This window comes from Pongo pygmaeus, chromosome 10 (genome assembly GCF_028885625.2).
Source record: "Pongo pygmaeus isolate AG05252 chromosome 10, NHGRI_mPonPyg2-v2.0_pri, whole genome shotgun sequence".
Taxonomy (NCBI): domain Eukaryota; kingdom Metazoa; phylum Chordata; class Mammalia; order Primates; family Hominidae; genus Pongo; species Pongo pygmaeus.
This window is the reverse complement of record NC_072383.2, coordinates 75,407,846-75,426,043: the sequence shown is the minus strand read 5'-3', so window position 1 is coordinate 75,426,043 and position 18,198 is coordinate 75,407,846. Positions and strand designations below refer to the sequence as shown.

Here is an 18,198-nt window from a genome sequence, read left to right as displayed (position 1 = left end):
CCTTGAACTGCCTTCTCAACTAAGGCCCAAAGTATATTTTCTTTGACTCCTACTTAGAAGGCACATTAAAAGATAAGCTTCAATTCGATTACAGATTCAAAATTATCCAAAAAGGGATTTCATTTAATTACATTTTTTGAGTGTAAAAAAATGGTTTCTCTAGCAAGATGAAATGAAAGAAAGGCTCTAAGCAAAGTTACACATAATAGTGTTAGAAAGGTTTTAGCAGGTAAGTGATAATTAAGTCATCTCTACTTGTACTATCACAGAATTTGAACATCCAAAAGGATTGCATATGCAAAATACAACAACGAAAACAACTATCAAATTTGAATGCATTATTTACATACAGAAAAATAAACAAGATAAAGGCATGCTGGTATTAATCAGCTATTATTTTTAGCCAGGTGTGGTGGCTCACCCCTGTAATCCCAACACCTTGGGAGGCTTAGGTGAGTGGATCACCTGAGGTCAGGAGTTTGAGACCAGCCTGGTCAATATAGAGAAACCCCATCTCTACTAAACATACAAAAATTAGCCAGGCATGGTGGCACTTGCTTGTAGTCCCAGCTACTCGGGAAGCTGGGGCAGGAGAATCGCTTGAACCTGGGAGGCGGAGGTTGCAGTGGGCTGAGATTGCCCCGCTGCACTCCAGCTTGGGTGACAAAGCAAGACTCTGTTTTTAAAAAAATGCTATTATTTTTATGTTAATATCATAACACTTTAAAATAGCTGAAGAAAGTAGGAAAGTTTTTCTCCGAAATTTTGACTAACCAAGAGTATGATTATACAGAAGCCTACTGTATTTTATGCTGGTACATGGGAGATAATTAACTCTTACTCACAGTGAGAGTCAAAATACATCATTAATTTTATTATAAAAGCAAATTACATATGTATAAATGCATGTGTATCTTTAATCACAAATATGTACCTTTACATCATGAAATTGTGAGAGTTTGAGATTCTGGGTCTGAATGCACAAAGAAAAATTCTGCAAATAGACTATCTAGACTACTGCAAATAGACTCTCCTAGAAGTCCAAACAATACGCAATCATGACACAATGGTCTTAGTTTGCAGATGTGAACATGTCTTTATTAAAAGGGTTATTCCTCAAGACGGGTGCAACAACACCAATTACTCTCTATTCCTGAACCTCCATATGCACAATGAGGGGATCAGGACTTGAAACAGTGCCATAGTATAAAAGGGAAATGAGAGAGGAGAAGAAATGGGCTTTGGATTAATGAGCTGGCACACACACCACGGCCTTAATGGGCAGAGCTGACAGGGTTCAATTATAGCAGAGTGTGCAGCCTCATTACTGCCAGGGGCTGTCACTTAGGGTGCTAGTGCAGAAGAGAATCCAACTGGCTGCAGACAAAGGGAAGGGGAAACATATGAAAACAAAAGATATTTACAGAGTATCTTCAGGAGCAAAGATCCTATCCTCCCACTCTCAAAAATATATGCGCGTGCGCATGCGCACACGGGCTTTTGTATTTACATAAGGTGAAGTTTTCCTGGGCTTGGCTTGCTATTTATTACACCTACAGCTTTTAGGCACAAACATAAATGAATTAATAACTCGTGTCAAGCCCTTTAAAAAAATAAAACCGTAAATATTACTCCTCCTTAAAAATCCACATTGAAATTGTTCCTCTTATAGTACCATTATTCTGCATTGTCGTACTAACAATTACTGTCTTTTACCACATAATTTTTAATAGAATCCAAATTAACAGTTTAAAAGAAAGTATTTTGATCCTACGACTAGCTATATGTAAATTTCCCAGGCCGTTTAAATTATCTTCATGTCCTGTTGTTTAAATGGTGGGGGAAATACGCTAAGTGGAAATTTGATAAGACCTGACTAATAAAAGTTTCAACAATGTGTGGGATAAAGTCTTGCCGCAGAAAATCCATTTGTAAAATGCCTTCCATGAATTCACTTACAAAAGACAAAAGGCTACATCTCTTTCTCATAAAAAGTCCCTTTCTGTGAGCAACTCATTTAAACATTGTGACTGGCATGAACAAAAATAATCAGAGGTATTAATGTGAAATAATTGGAAATCTACTATGCAAATGTAGTCTGAATTTTTAACACTATGTGTATATATATGTATTATTTGCTGTGCAGTGTAATCCTATGATAGCTACTCGAAGAGCAAATCATAATGCTTGTTTTTCCTATTAAAATATCTCCGGGTGAATATTAACGATGCCTCTTTAAATATTAACTGTATTACTTTTCAATTATATATGACCATCAGAGAAAAAACAATTCAATCTTAGTGGAGATCATTCAGGAAATGCTTTAATGGCTTAAAAAAAGAAAGAAAGAAAGAAAGAAAGAAACAATAGAAAATTCTGATTACTCAGAAGATGGTTTCTGGCTCCCCTTCCTGAACCCATAATAAATGTGCACAGTTGAAATTGATTTAAGCCTAGGAGTACATGCCCCAAATCAAAAGGAATAATCCATAAATTTGCAGAGCACATATCACTGGGTCAAATGAAGCTAAAATAATAAGAAACATATGAGAGGAAAATATATCAAATGGAAAGATGTTTTTCCAGACCAACCGAACTATCCCTTGGGAAAGACCAGTGTGCATTCACATTTTCAAAAGGATTAAAAGTGGCCAATTTTCTTAAAAATTCAAATTAAGACTTTTTAATATGGCATAATTATGGTTCTCAATGGAAAATATAATGGAAGCAACAAAAAAAGAACCGTTCCATTCATTTTTATATTATCACATATGACCTCATTCTAACACTTATAGGTAATTAGAATACAAGCAAAATTAACTTATTTCAACAAAGCACCCTTTTACTAGGTATAGTTACACTCTGGTGGTGCTTTCCAATTTGAAGTGTGAACTTAAACCAAAGGTCTTCTAGTCATCCTGGTTGTTCACGTCCAAGAGCTCCTGCTGTCATGTCCCATGCCCTGCATTTGATGGCATCACAAGGAGTGAGGATCAGAGAGGTTGAGCCATCACCTGACTGGTCACAAAAGGCTGGTATAGGTGCTGTCCTCCCAAGTCTAGCTGCAGTCTACTCACACTGCCTCCTCACTTCATCACATCTACCTCTCACCCCGGACTCACCACACTCCAATTAACCAAATGACTTCAGCAGCCAAGGTAAAGTGTCAAGAAGTTCTAACCATGGGTACTGTAGGGGCCTTGGGTACTGTAGGAAGTCCTGCCTTCCCTCTCTGAGGGTTTGCTGAAAAAAAAAACAACTCATAAAGGCAGATTAAAAGAAAAAAGCATATAAATTTATTGATGTGCATGAGGGAAGATCACAGAGTGATTACCCCACTATGCAATGGAGTACAGGTTATATACCCTTCTTAAGGGAAAAGGGAGATGTGGAAGTCTGGATGATTTTAGGGGCATAGTAAATGATTTTTAGGGGAAGTCAATGGGCTTGAAGAACATACAAAGGCCTGGGACAAAATCTGTTGGGCCCACAGAACTGACAATGGTTTGTGACAAGTCTATCCAGGTGTGTTTACTGACTTCAGTGTTTCCTTCTGTCATGTGAGTTCAGTTATTGAAAACTCAGGGAAAGGAACAGCAGTAATTGTTTTTTTTTTTTTTTTTTTTTTTGGCAGGTCTAGTCTTTAGGCAGATAAGGAAACTTCAAAGAACAACTTCATCCTGTTTTGGGGGCGGGGGGGAACAGAAGATTGAGAGACGGGAATGGGGAATCAAAAAGACCTCGAGGCTTCTTCAGTTCAGCATGTCAATGCACCATAGTTTGGAGTATCTGTTTCTGAGCCCCAATAGCACCTAACAAGATACCCATGAACAGAGTTCTATCATTTAACACCCACTGTGTATGGAGAGGAGCCAGGGATACTTGCTTTGAAGGGTGTTCTAGATGGCATTGAATAGCCCTGTGGCATAAATAAAGGCAAGTCACTTAGTCCTGTAAGTTTATAGGTAAAGAAATTAAGGCAATCTTTACATAGTTTAAGTAGCTATTAATACAGAAATAATAAAATGTATGTGCCGCATCTACGTGCAAAGAGCTTGGCTATTGGAAAATGTTGGGGTTTCTTCCCCCTCTCCACCCTTTACCGTAATGTATGACTTCATTATGTCCTAAGACCCATAGCACTTTGTGGCTTATGTCCCATCTCAGATCTGCCAAGCTAAGCCACAAGAGTGTAGGATGAGGATTGCCACAGCTTAAGTGCTGGTAACCACTAAAAATATATTGTATATATACCTCTGATCTCACTGACATAACTGGCAGGGACTAAAATACATTGCAGCCCATTTCCTGCCTACAGTGCTAGTAAGTTCAAAGAAAGATCTTGTCTTTTGGGCCTTATTATAGTCTTTAAAGGCCCTATACAATTTTTATTCAAAAGATTTGTTGGTACTAAAACAACTTTTCTTCTCTTCCAAAATTTCAGATGCTATAATGACTAAAAAATTCTTTTTTCCTCCTAAGATATGAAATACAACATGCTAAGCCATAAGTACAGTTACCAATTGGGAGGAAAGGGGAATGAAGTTGGGGAGAGGGTATATATAGAATGCTACAACCTATTAAATATGTGTATATTATATACTGTAGATTGATTTTAATCATTGTTCTATATTCTTTTGACTTTTTATGAGTGTATTTCTGGTTTTTAGAGGAAAATAAGTAAAATTAATGTTAAAATATTTAGTGTTAGTAAAAAAGTTAATTTAAATTTTAGAAATTAAAACATAATTACTGACATTTCTTCAACTGTGAGAAGGTTTGGCTTCCCAGTGACGTCCAACAGAATGTGAGTCTAACTGCTCCTCAAATCTCAACTTAGCAAAATCTCATTCTTTTTACCAGTGTTTCCATCTTTAGGCCTGCCTGCATAATCTGTCACTGCCATCTGGAGAGAACACTCGCATCCAATACTCACCTGACTTCAGAAATGAATACAGCTAAGCCCAACTTTATAATCATCCCATCAATACAATGCCTCTTCTCTTAGGGAAAGGTTTGATTGGTTTTGCACCCCCAGGAGACTGATTCACCTTCAGACAACAATAATCACTTCCCCAGACTTGACTCAGCTCAAGTCTTCCACCTTACCAGGCTTCCAAGTTTGTGATCTATTTCGATGTTTAATAGCTGCCAGATTCCACAGTACCCAGTGTCTGTTCCACCCATAATCACAAATGAGGTAATCTCATGCACACTTCATAAAACTCAAAGCATCAATGGTGGTTCTAACTATGGCCATCACTCAAGATACCAACCATCCATTCTCTTACCCCACCCTCCCATCATTAAAACAAACAAAAACTCATACCTTCCTTTGATCCTGATCCCTTTGATTTATTTCAGCACCCCAGGCTCATGATCCCTCACTCTTTGTACTACTCTATTTTTCAATTTCAATTACTGGCTCCATTCCATTTGAGACTCTTGACCAGCATTCCTCAAATGTTAGCGTACACACCAACAACCTCACGAGCTGACTAAACTGTAGATTCAGCAGGTCCACGGCACTGCCTCAGATTCTGCATTTCTAACAAGCTCCTAGGTGATGCCTATGCTGAAGGTCTTGCTAATTTGAATACCACATCTCTATAATGACCCTATAGTTTCCTGGACCTTAACATTCCTTGTAGACTTCACTTGTTCTTCCAGTGTAAATATTGCTCTTGCTAAGGGTGAGATGCCCAAACCACTTCCCTCACAGTTATCAACAACATCCTGGTACAAACATAAAGCTATGATTACTTAATACCAAGGCATCCATTCTCCATGGAAAAAATTATTTTAGGTCATAATTCCCCATTTAAAAAACTTATCTTAATCATTATGTATACTTGGGATATTAAAAAAAAATACTAATTTTCCCAGTTACTTAAATCAAAATAATGTGTCTTAGATATACAAACTAAGATATACAATCCAGATCTGATTGTCATACTATGATGCCATTTATGCCAAACACTGGTCATACATTTTTATTACTGAAATCTATAGGCATGATTGAAGTTTCCTCTAAATTTCCTAGGCGGTAGAACACCTGTTCTTCACACTACAGGAAACGGATCCATATTACTTTAGCCCACAAATGATTCTTCCTCTAATAATTGCACAGGTTATATAATAAGATAATCTCATGTATAAGCAGACCACATTCCACCTTCACTATCCTCTGAGGACTCTTTTGCATGAACATAAAAAAATCAGCTCTTTTCAAAGGATTTAAAGGAGGAGCGTGTCAACCAATGTTTAACACAACAGTTAGCAGCTCCGACTGCTCTGAACCCTCTAAGCACACATAAATAAAGCCAGATTTCATTATGGACCTGACAGCCTTGGATAGCCCTAAATGTTTTACTTTATTTCAATCCCAGACAAAAGCATAGAGGAAGAAAGGGGATACTTATGAAGTAAACGAATGCAGCATAAAATATAGTTTTAAGAAATAAACAGAAAAATACCACTGAATCAAGAAATACCTTCACTATATTTCTTAATACTTTCTCAAAAATATATGAAAACTGTGTCCAATGTATTGCTCTTGCTCTGTATGTTTTAATTTGAGCCACTAATTTGGGCTGTATTTTCAGCATTGGCAGTCTGATGACAAATAAACAATTCACATTTTCCAATAAGATGTTTTAAAATGGGTTCTCTTTGCCTGTGACTCTTCTACATCAAATTATGCCTCCCTCATCACATTTTTTTCATGTCTCATGACGCTGGTGACTTCTTGTAGTTATAAACAGCTTATTGTAGTTTGCTTCTTGCCAGAATACTTCCACATACTCAGAACCCAGAATAGTCCCTGATTACTGGAATTTGCATTCTAAAACAATCAATTCTATGTATCCCAAATTTGCTTCCAAGAAAACCTGTAGCTCATTACACCTTAGCAGAATAATGGATACAAGTAATACAAATGTAAATAATATAAATATATATTTACCACTTCATTGGTAAGTGAAAAAAAAGCTTGCAACAAACATGGGGACAATTTTGTCCTGGGCTCAAAATTCTGACACTTCATAGACATTTAACTATTTATCTTTTTTCTTTTGCACTATAGAATTTACCTTCTCTCTGGGCAACTTCTACAAACCTGGATCATTATTCCTAACACAAATTTCTCCTGCTATTATACATGATCTTCTTTAATATTCAAAAGAATGAATAACATGTAACTGCCCTTCTTCCAACTGCTTCTCATGAACTTACATTTTGTATTTAAAATCACATTTATCTACATAAAAAATCATTTTCAATTATTATTACCTTTTACTAACATAACCTATTTTCCAAACTATTAATCATGTTCCAGATGTTTCCAGTAAAGAATATTGGAGAAAGATTACCTCGTGATGACCATGTGCTAGATTCCTGTTTAAAAATCCCTATTTCCAGGTTAGTAGTCTGAGGAAGGCGGAAGTCACACCAAGGTTAATTTTACTTGAGTAGCATAAGGAGGTAGAAGTAAAACTGAGTTTAATCAGGGGATAAGAGATGTGTCTCTCAGGAATGGAATCAACTACACTAAGTCAGAGATAACCACAATTTTAAATACCAATAAATGTTCGGAATTCTAATTGCAAGTAAAGAAGAGGAAAAGAAGGATCAAAACCCTAACACATAAAGTTTATACTGCCATGAAGAGAGGAGAATAAATGCTAATCTTCTAATTTTAATTCATTCCTGTGAGTCGTATAATTGTAACTTTTTAAAGAGTGCTTTTTAGCCCAAAAGGAAAATCCCACATTTCTAATCTGGAATTTTAAAACATTTTTAATAGCTGTTCTGGAAGCTCTCATACTTAATATAAATAGACCATTCATGACTGTCTCTAAATACAATAAACTCTGGTCTTTTCCTTCTAAAAATGATAGCATTGCATTCATTTTTCTAAATAAGAAATAAGGGAAAAAGAAGTTATGAAATTGGATGTAACGCAACAAAATGACAGATTAGGTGGGGCAGCACTTATATTCCCTTCATAATTTTGTTCTTGCTTTATAAATCATAAACTGGGATATAAATGCCAACCATATATGTTCCACCTGGGATCTGAAAATACTGCTATATTCTTCCTGCTTATAATACTGCCACAATAATAGAACTTCTGCAATCATAATTTACACCACTGACAGATTTGAAGATAATGCAAGAAAAAGATTCCAGCTCTGTCTTTAGAGTTGCATTGCTTCTTTGATACTAGCAGCAATGTGTATTTATCTTTTATTTTTCCTGTAAAAGAGGTAGGTATGAATCGAACACTGTGGCTGATGACAAATTCAGTCAGGATGTGCCATTTATGCATAATCATCTTTCTGGATATTATAATGTTTTAATTTTATACCAGTCTTGCATTTTCTGAAAATGGATATCATTCCTCATTTTTACTTTTTCATTTCTACACAGAAATAATATTTGCTGGAAGTTACCCATTGTATCTCTAACCTGGGAGTATATCTCCTCTTGGCTGCATTTTCCTTAAAGTTGAGAGAATGATTAGATAGCAATCAATGGCATCCAGCAACTCCAAGGCCCTATTTCTCTATGGGCTCAAGCAGCAATAATCAATCCATTCTCTCCCATTTTATCACTGCAATTTTCCTACGATGTTGTAGGTAAACTGAAAAAAAAAAAAATCCATCTTGCTCTTTGCAGTAGGACTAATTAGCGTATCTCATTTGCAAGAAGGATTGTATGTATTCATTTTCGTCCTGTACCCTCTTTAATGCAAAGACATAATTTTATAAGCAAAATTCAGTTAATTAGGGTCTTATGAGATGGCTTTATTCTTTTTTTAAAAAGAACTTAGAAATAGCAAGAAGAGATATAATTAGGAACCATTTCTGCTTTGACTAACTTAGAAACTTAGATCAACTTTGATCGACTTAGAACTTTAGAAATTATCTAGTCCATTCCCTCAATTTATGGATGGAGAAACAAAGCCCCAGACAGGAAATGTGACTCACCCAAAGTCACAGAGGGAGATTCAAGCCAGAGGTAGAACTAAGTCTCTTTATCCACTAGGCATTTTAGCTGGATAAAAATGGATTTCATTAAACTATCCTTAACAGCCTACCCCAGCCCTCCTTTCCTGTACCTGTCTCCCAAGCTTGAGCCATTTATAATCCCCAGAGCATCCCTAAAGAAGATTGAAGGGGGTGAGGTTCAGCCTGAAGAACTCACAAAAGCAAAAGCATGCAGGTGAGCCGGTTGTAGGTTGGAGAGCCCTCCATGAAAATAGAGCCTGCCCTGGAATTTCAATCTGTTTTGTGTCGAATCCCAAACTACATAGAAGATCCAAGAACTGTACCTCCAGAGGAGTCTTCTGCACCCCCCAAATGTTTCCAGAATCCAATGCCAATCTTCCAGAAAAACTTAAATGGAGCAGAGCATTTCAAAAATCTTTCCTAATAAAAAATGAATCCAGAGGCTTTGTGGGTCACTCCTCTACATGGAAGTAACATTTCTAAAGCTGGAGGAAGTCTGCTTCTCAGTACTAGTCCCCACCCTACTAACTCTCTCTGCAGCTGACCCCATGTGGAAATATGTCCAGAGCAAAGGGCTGTCACATGTCATTTGTATTCCAAACCTGTGGGCCTCTCGTATTGTGTACTGGCTCCATTCTAATCACTATGCTTTTGCAAACAGAGAAAAACTATAATTTGGAAATGGCTGCTGTTGCACTCGGGTGTCTGTTTCCTCTTTTTCTTCTTAACAGCCCCAGCACATAGCAAGTGTATAGGAATTATAATCACAAGCAGAATGTAACACACAAAAAAAATTCTTCAACAATCCTTTATTAAGTGCCTACAATAAAGTGCCTCACATATTGTAGGCACTTAATAAAGGATTGTTGGAGAATTTTTTGTGTGTAACATTCTATTTGTGATTATAGTCCCCATACACTGTTTTGACTGCATCTGTACTGGCTCTGTTGACATGTTCCTAAAGATGATCCCATACAAACTCTCAAAATATTGAAAGGAATATTGATCTCCTGAACTCCTGAGAAGCTGAGAATGCAGCACTGTTCGCTATTTAAAAAGAATAGAAGGACTCTTCTCTCTGTACCACATTGTACACGGTGAACATTGTGTAACAGAAACAACCGCAGAGAGTATGAGTTACTTTAGACAAAGACGTGGACATATGACCTCCTCCTCTTTCATGCTTGAGTATATTCTATGTCCATAGATTTATGACTTACTAATATCTGAATTGGAATCAAAAGTGTATTTATCATTTAATATATTTTCATATAATTGATCAAATATCTTAGAATTTGGTGTTATTTTTCTGGATGTTATATAAACAAGTATTCTCAAGAATGTCATATTAAGAATATTAAGCTTGAAAGGGATTGAGCCAACACTCTCATTTTTACAGATTATAAATAAATCTACATAGCTTTCTTCTTATATGAAAGGCTTCCAATGTTTTCCTACAGCCTCTCTTATCTTTCCCCAAATCTTCCTCTTTATAATGTCCTCATCACTCCCACGTAAAATGTTTTTCTAGCTGTCTTTTCTCTTATAAAGTTATTTCAATCTTCACAATAAATTAACTGTCTCCCACAACCAGAATTATACCACTACCCTCTCCAAAGTCTCTCACATAAATTACACACACACTTTTGAAATTTAGTTCCATCTTCCAGCAGCTTGCATCAATGCACAACTTGTCACTCTGCTTAACTTCCTTATTCTCTCACAGATCATTTCATATGGAAAAACCACATCAACAAGAAAATTAGTTTCCTCAGAAGAGAGGGTTATATCCAACAGGAGACAACGCCAAAGAACTGCAAAGATGATAAGAAGGTAGGGCAACCTCAATTTCGAAACTCTTGAAATGTATGTTGGTCATCACTATATAGAGAAAGTAGTTGTCTGGGAGACATGAGTTAAGAGGTACAGGAAGACTCATGTCTAAAACTATCTTTCCCATCTGCTGAAAATTCATTTCAATTCAGTACAGCCCATGAGACTCATTCCTTTAAGTTACAAAGTTTTGTCTTAACAAAACACAAATGCAAAAAGAAGCAATATAGTAAATCCTAGGAATTATTTCCAATTTTAAATAAATTAGATTGATCACCTGTTTCTCCTAATAATGAGCTAAGATCCAATACATGTGGGACTCATGAGATAAGGACTAAAAGAAAAATGTGCATACAGAGGATAAATGATAAATAAATTTGAAGTTTTAGAAAGGGAGCGTCACAAGACAAGAGGAAGTAAAGAAAAAGTAAAGGTGGTATTTGTCTTAAATATCACTTGCCTCACAATTTTGACAACATCTAATCATTCCCTCAACAAGCTAAAGAAGAGCAAAAATACTTACTACTTTGACTTTCTGAGGATTATTATGGCCCTTGAGAATTTTAGAATCATTGAGTACTTTAAAATAGCTTTTATTCTAGATCTTTGCACTCACAGAGAGCACTTTAGTAATTACTTCAACCTGAGCAAATGGTTGTTCTCAGTACAAGAGGGAAAAGGAGGGAGCCGAGAGAATGAATGGCAGTAAGAAAGAATAAATGAGAAAAGTCCACTGTTACCTGAAAGGGGGCAGTATCCATCAGAGAAACAAAAGACTAAGGTTTACGCCAGTGGTTCTCAATCAGAAGTAATTGTGTCCCCCAGGGAACATTTGGCAAATCTGGAGATGTTTTTGGTTGCTGGGAGTAGGAGAATGCTTCTGATGTCTAGTGGATGGGACCAGTGATACTGCTAAACATCCTACAATGCATAGGACAGCCTCCCAGAATAAAGCATTATCTAGCCCAAAATGTCAGCAGTGCTGAGACTGGGAAACCCTGGCCTAGACTTACATAAAAGATGACAAATAGTTGTAGTAGCAATTAAGCAACAATCTCTTCCCTGGTACAAAAATGTTTTCCAGAGAGCTCATTTTGCTTATTCTAATCTGCATAGCCCAGAATCAGGGGTATGTTTTCTCCAAAAATTTGGTAAGACAAATGTAGATACCAGTGTGGAAGTGCTTAAATGATATCCAAGACTTCAGCCCAAACTAACCAAAGAATATGAGAAAAGACAGTGTATTAGCACCCAAATGTTCAAAGAGATGTGCTAAGATAGAGTTCTGGGTTAGAGAGGTAATAAAATCTTAAGAACTGCATCCTGATTTAGAGATGAAACAGAAGCAGATATTACAACCTTAGGATGATCAGCCCATCCTATGAAAAGTGTGGAGGTCCAAGTGAATCCTGAGAATGGTGATAGCAGCCAGCATTGATTTAAAACGTCCTATGTGCTAAATACCGTGTGATATGGTTTGGCTGTGTCCGCACCCAAATCTCACCTTGAATTGTAATAATCTCCATGTGGCAAGGGCAGAGCCAGGTGGAGATAGTTAAATCATGGGGGCAGTTTCCCCCATACTTTTCTCATGGTAGTGAATAAATCTTACAAGATCTTGTAAGATGTAAGATGTCCATGTAAGATGTCCCTTTGGGCTTGGTGCAGTGGCTCACGCCTGTAATCCCAGCGCTTTGGGAGATCAAGGCAGGTGGATCACGAGGTCAGGAGTTCAAGACCAGCCTGGCCAACATGGTGAAACCCCGTCTCTACTGAAAATACAAAAATTAGCCAGTGTGATGACAGGCACCTATAATCCCAGCTACTCAGGAGGCTGAGGCAGAATTGTTTGAACCTGGGAGGTGGAGGTTGCAGTGAGCCGAGATCACGCCACTGCACTCCAGCCTGGGCAACAGAGCAAGACTCCGTCTCAAAAAAAAAAAAAAAGATGTTCCTTTGCTCTTCCTTCATCTTCCACCATGATTGTGAAGCCTCCCTGGCTATGTGGAATGGTAAGTCTATTAAACCTCTTTCCTTTATAAATTACACAATATCAGATATTTGGATATGTCCTTTATGTCCTATTTTTTTTTTCTTTTTTTGAGACACAGTCTCACTGTGTGACTCAGGCAGAACTGCAGTGGTGCAATCTCAGCTCAATGCAACCTTCGCCTCCTGGGTTCAAGTGATTCTCCCGCCTCAGCCTCCTGGGTAGCTGGGATTACAGGTGTATGCTACCATGCCCAGCTAATTTTTTTTTTTTGTATTTTTAGTAGAGATGGGGTTTCGCCATGTTGACCAGGCTTGTCTCGAACTCCTGCCTCAGGCGATCTACCCACCTCAGCCTCCCAAAGTGCTGGGATTACAGGCATGAGCCACCGTGCCTGGCCTCAGGTATGTCTATTAGCAGCGTGAGATCAGATGAATATACTACAGTAAGTTCTTTACATGCAGAATATCATGTGGTCATTGTAAACTATCAGTTTTACAGTTAAGAAAACTGAGACTCAAAAGGGTAAGGTAATAATTAGAGCCAAATTCAGGAGCCAAGCAAAGTTACATCTGACTCCAAAGTCTTGCTTTAAGCATCTTCCCATACTAACCTAATGATTCAGGGTATTGATCCAAGAGAAATAAAATCAACATTATTTTATTTATCCCTCAATTACTTGAGTGCCTTCTAAGAGCTGAGGGCACAACAATGAAGAAAACAGGCAGGTGCCTTGGTCACAGAGAACTAACAAACCAGTGGGGATAGAGAATCTCCAGAATGAGAATCCATCAGACTCCAATCAGTCCCTAAATTCCACAAAGGCAGAAATAGGAGCTTTTTATTTATTCAAGTAATTTTGTTTCTTTCACTAAGCCCAAAACATAGTTTAATCTTGTGCTGAGTCCTCTGTTCTGTTAAAAGCCAAAATTAAACCTCTCCCTCCCTTTCAGACAGAGAGCTCTCTCCCCACTAAAAATCATTTGATGGAAAATTCCAAACAAAGATTCTGCATAAGAATTTGCCATTCTCTATCCATTCAGCTCTAGAGAAAATAGGTTTAGGACATCCTTGACAGGAAATTTGAAGTTTTCATATCCCAGACCTCCAGTCACACAGAGAATGATGAGAGGCATCAAAATCCTACAAAATAATAAAGAGGCTGCAGAAACAGTTGTCTGATGAAACAGCTGCCACCTGTACATGAAACTGTCTCATACATTATGAAGAACATAGGAGAGCAAGAAAATCCCCTGGATTAGGACATAAAAGATAGTATTTCAAAAGTCACAGCTTTATCACTTAGTGGTTGTGACTCTGGGCAAGTCAATTAACCCTCTCAGAATCTCCATTTCTTCACCTATTAAATGAGAATAATAGCTTTCCTGCCTACCCCACAGAATCGCAATAAATAAAATAATACACCTGGAAAGGCATTGTAAACTGTCAAGATTACCCATTAAGCTTGGTATCCAATTTCACCTATGTCTAGCTGTTAGAGGTCAAACCTTTGGTTAGAAATATAGGTACTTAGTAGACAGCACATCACAACATCCCCATCCATGTCATAATGCCCTGTTAGCAAGTGCCACCAGTAGAAGCAGACACTGAAGGGGCAAAACCTGATCCCTGTGATCACTCCAAGAGATGGCACTGGAGCTTCCTCTTTTTCAATTTCCATCTTTTATTATTTTGCTTCTTAGCCACAGAACCACGTAGCTAACTTATTTATTTATAGTCACACATTTCATTTTTGAGCACATTTCTCATAGTTATATTGCACAAATGCCCCCCATCCTCACCCTAGCAGGTGTAGTGTGACTTTATACTCTGATATATGGAAGGACTCTAAACCTGTAACAGGGAAGGGGCCCGGCTTCTCCCCTCTCTATCTATGCTGCTACTACCAGCGAGAGTTTAGCTAACAAAAATGCCTAGCAAAAGTACGAATAGAAAATTTAGCTGATAGCAATTCAAGTACTATTGAAATATTCTGAGTGAATGCTCAATCATATAATGTGATGAATGCTACATTTATGTAGCTAAGTATAGAGACTTAGTTGCTAGTAGATCTGATTTGAAAATTATCCAAACATCATGGCCCTTCACATTGATGTGTGCCCACTTCCCAATACAAGCTCAAGATGCCTATAATGTCTGAAGCACACTGTTTCAATTATGCCGCAACAGGTAAAAGCCTGGGTTCTCTGGATCAAGCTATGCATGTTCTTACGGATGCTCCAGCATGTGACCTTGAACAGGTATCTACGCGACCTTCAGCAAGTCACTTAACTTTCTGAGTCTCAGCTGCCTCATGTAAAATGAAGATAATAGTACCTACTTCTTAAGGCCATTATGAGGAAGAAATGAGATAATCCAGGTAAAGTATGTAACTCTGTACCTGACATTATGCTACATGTTCAGGAAATACTAACAGCTATCTATTACAATCGAATGATCATCAACTAAGATATGCAAGGTCTTATTTTTCTAAACAGGTAAGTGGATCTAAAAGAACTTCTAATTCCTCTCAGGTCTACTTAATTTTACTTGCTAAACATAGATTCAAACAGGGAGTACTGAAGGATAAATTTTCAAAAACTATGACCTCTTCCATCTAAATGTACCAGCAGCAACATGAACTATGAGTGACCAATTTGCTTAGAAACCATTCAAGAGCAAAGTAACCACTCAACGTAAATCAGGATTTGGGTAGCAGTTGTAGCATAGAACTGAATTCTTAGCAGCCCCTACATTAATGCAGAAAATACCTGACAGGAAATGATGAAAAAGCAAAGGAAGACCAGGCTACAGACAACAGAGAGCAACTCTCAGGAGTAACAAGGGTCAGAAACAGATATTAGGATCATGGTAAAAACTCCCATTGCAGTACATGTGAGAATGCTGAAGAGAAGAGAACAGAAAGTGGCTAGCCTGACCACCTTTGAGACTTTGCTGTGAGCTCTCACAGCATACTCCATGCATGCCTCCAACATTACACTTACCACCATGCACAGAAATGATACCTTAACAGATATCTCCACCACTGTTTTGAATCTCAAAAGCAGGGACCCATCTTATATTTTTGTGCATTTTCATCATGGCACAGAATAATATTTAATAAATGTTGAGGTAAACAAAACAGCAAAACAAAACACTGTCAACTTTAACCCATTTAGTAGAATAACAACTCAGCAACAATATCTATCTAACAATATACTCTATAGGAAGGAAAGAGAAACTGGAGAAACCAAGCTGAGTGTGTTCAAAGCTGCGAGATGCAAAAGAGGTGGAAAATTTAGGGGACTCAATAGAAATTAAGTCCATATTAAAGAAGACACAGAAGAATATATTTAAATTTAGGTAAAAAGTATCTAAAAACATTGGGAAGATGCATTTATAAATACTGAATTTCATATATGCATAAAGAATGAGATTGTACTGCAACTACAGTGACCCTTTGCCGAAAATTTCAGAATAACTGCTATGTAATGTTGTCTCCCTACTAAGCATCCTTTGATCTTTTAAGTGAGATTTACCATATATGTTATGGGAAGGGCATTACAGGGATGGCTTATTAACTCTGACACGAGATGTATTCAAATGAATCAAAGGACATATTTCCTGGGCTTTCCTGAATGGACACTAAAATGAGACATAATAAAAAGTTCCTTTTAGTTTGAACAGTTTATACAATGAGACAGATTGACACAGAAAGCTTTATCATAGATTCACAACCCACATATATAACAATGCACTCAGAAAAGAAGCTAATCTAGTGACTTTAAAGAATTATTATAGAGGTAAAAATCAGCCAAATTTCACCAAATGAAAATTAGCCTTATATTGCTCTTAAACCTGCTCACTGTATGCAATGCAACAATTGCCCTTGGACTTAAGATTCACTTTCTGCTCATACATGAATGCAAGGATAAGACCATGTAGAAACCAAATTGAACTTGCTTAAAGCCTTTAGCTTTATTATCAAGAAAAATTATCCTCTCCAATTGGTAAGACATAAAACACAGAAAAAAGAAAAGGACAAAAAGCATCACAAAGCAATGTTTATAAACAAAGGCAGAGCCTCAATTCACAAGATGGTAATTTCGAGCAAAAAGAAAAAGGCACTCCAAAGAAATAAAGTGCACACAAACTAAGACTCTGCTAAGCAAGTTTTATTTGTAAAACATGTTTAAGATGAGACTTTTTCAAAAAACTGCAACAGACAACCACTGGAGTACAAAATCTCAAAGGTGATCTTAACTGACTTACATAATTATTCACTGTGATAAATGAATGTGAGATTTCAGAGTGGGTAGAAATGCTCCCCTGGAAATGGAGCAGGGACAGTGTAGATGAAAGCCTGGAGGAAAATGGGCAAAAATTGCAATCAGAATCACATTTTTCTCAATTTTATATATACAATGTCTCCAACCAAACAATTCTCAATAGCTATGCAGACTTTTATCAAAAAAAAAAAAAAAAAAACTCTAATCATACCTATGTTTGTTATTCTCTTTGATGCCAGGTAATTCAAGTTCAGTTAATTTTTGATGATTTCTAATAGTCTTTGAGCACTTTTTCATGTTGGGTACTGTTTTTTGTATTTTGTGAATGTCAACTTATTTAATTCTTACAGTAAGTGATTACTTTATTCCCACTTCATCAAGAAAATGAGGCACAGAGAGGTTAAGTTACTTAACAAGGTTATACAGAGCCAGAATTGGAACCCAACATTCTGAATTTAAAGTCTACACTACTCCTGACTACACCAAAGAATAAATAGGTTATATGGCTTAAATGTATCCCCACAAAAAGGAAAAAAAAATAACCTGTATCTTAAGAACTTATCTTAGAAGTGATCCATAAAACCAGACTCATGTTTGAGATGTGATTCCTACTACAGATGGGTGGTTCAAGGGGAGAATGTGGAACCAACACGGCATCTGCAGTTATTCAGTGTTAACCATGGGACTGGATCCAAGAGACTCACCCCAATTTCCTGGAGTGCTACAGAGTGTCATTCACCTGGCTAGGAGAGAAACAAAACGTACACAGCTACAAGAACCAGTTCTAAAATGGAAAAGCAGCATGCTTTAAATTCTAATTTATCTAGAGACAACACTTTTCCCCTATTCAAAACTGCTGGCAAAATTCCCTCTTTTACTCCTGAGTAATTTAAACTACAATTTGTCAATAGCCAGAGTTAGCTGGGCTGCATGTAACCGCACCTTAATAACATGACTCCTATAATACTCCTTCTGGCAGTTGCTCTCAGCAAACACGGATGGCAATACCGTTCCCTCTTGGCCTGAGAATACAGAGAGGGAGGGGAACCAAGCTAGCTGGCCTGCATAAATATGC

At 37.3% G+C, this 18,198-nt stretch overlaps 1 protein-coding gene and 1 long non-coding RNA gene across 3 annotated transcripts in view; one reads left to right on the top strand and one right to left on the bottom strand.

The window, feature by feature from the left end:
• Positions 1-18,198, bottom strand: part of NAV3 (neuron navigator 3) — a 924,153-nt gene that overhangs the window by 856,005 nt on the left and 49,950 nt on the right. The window lies entirely within an intron of this gene.
• Positions 7,336-17,303, top strand: LOC129009808 (uncharacterized). Its single transcript, XR_008492851.1, has 3 exons — positions 7,336-7,419; positions 10,738-10,844; positions 15,025-17,303. It is a non-coding gene; the product is annotated as an uncharacterized LOC129009808 (long non-coding RNA).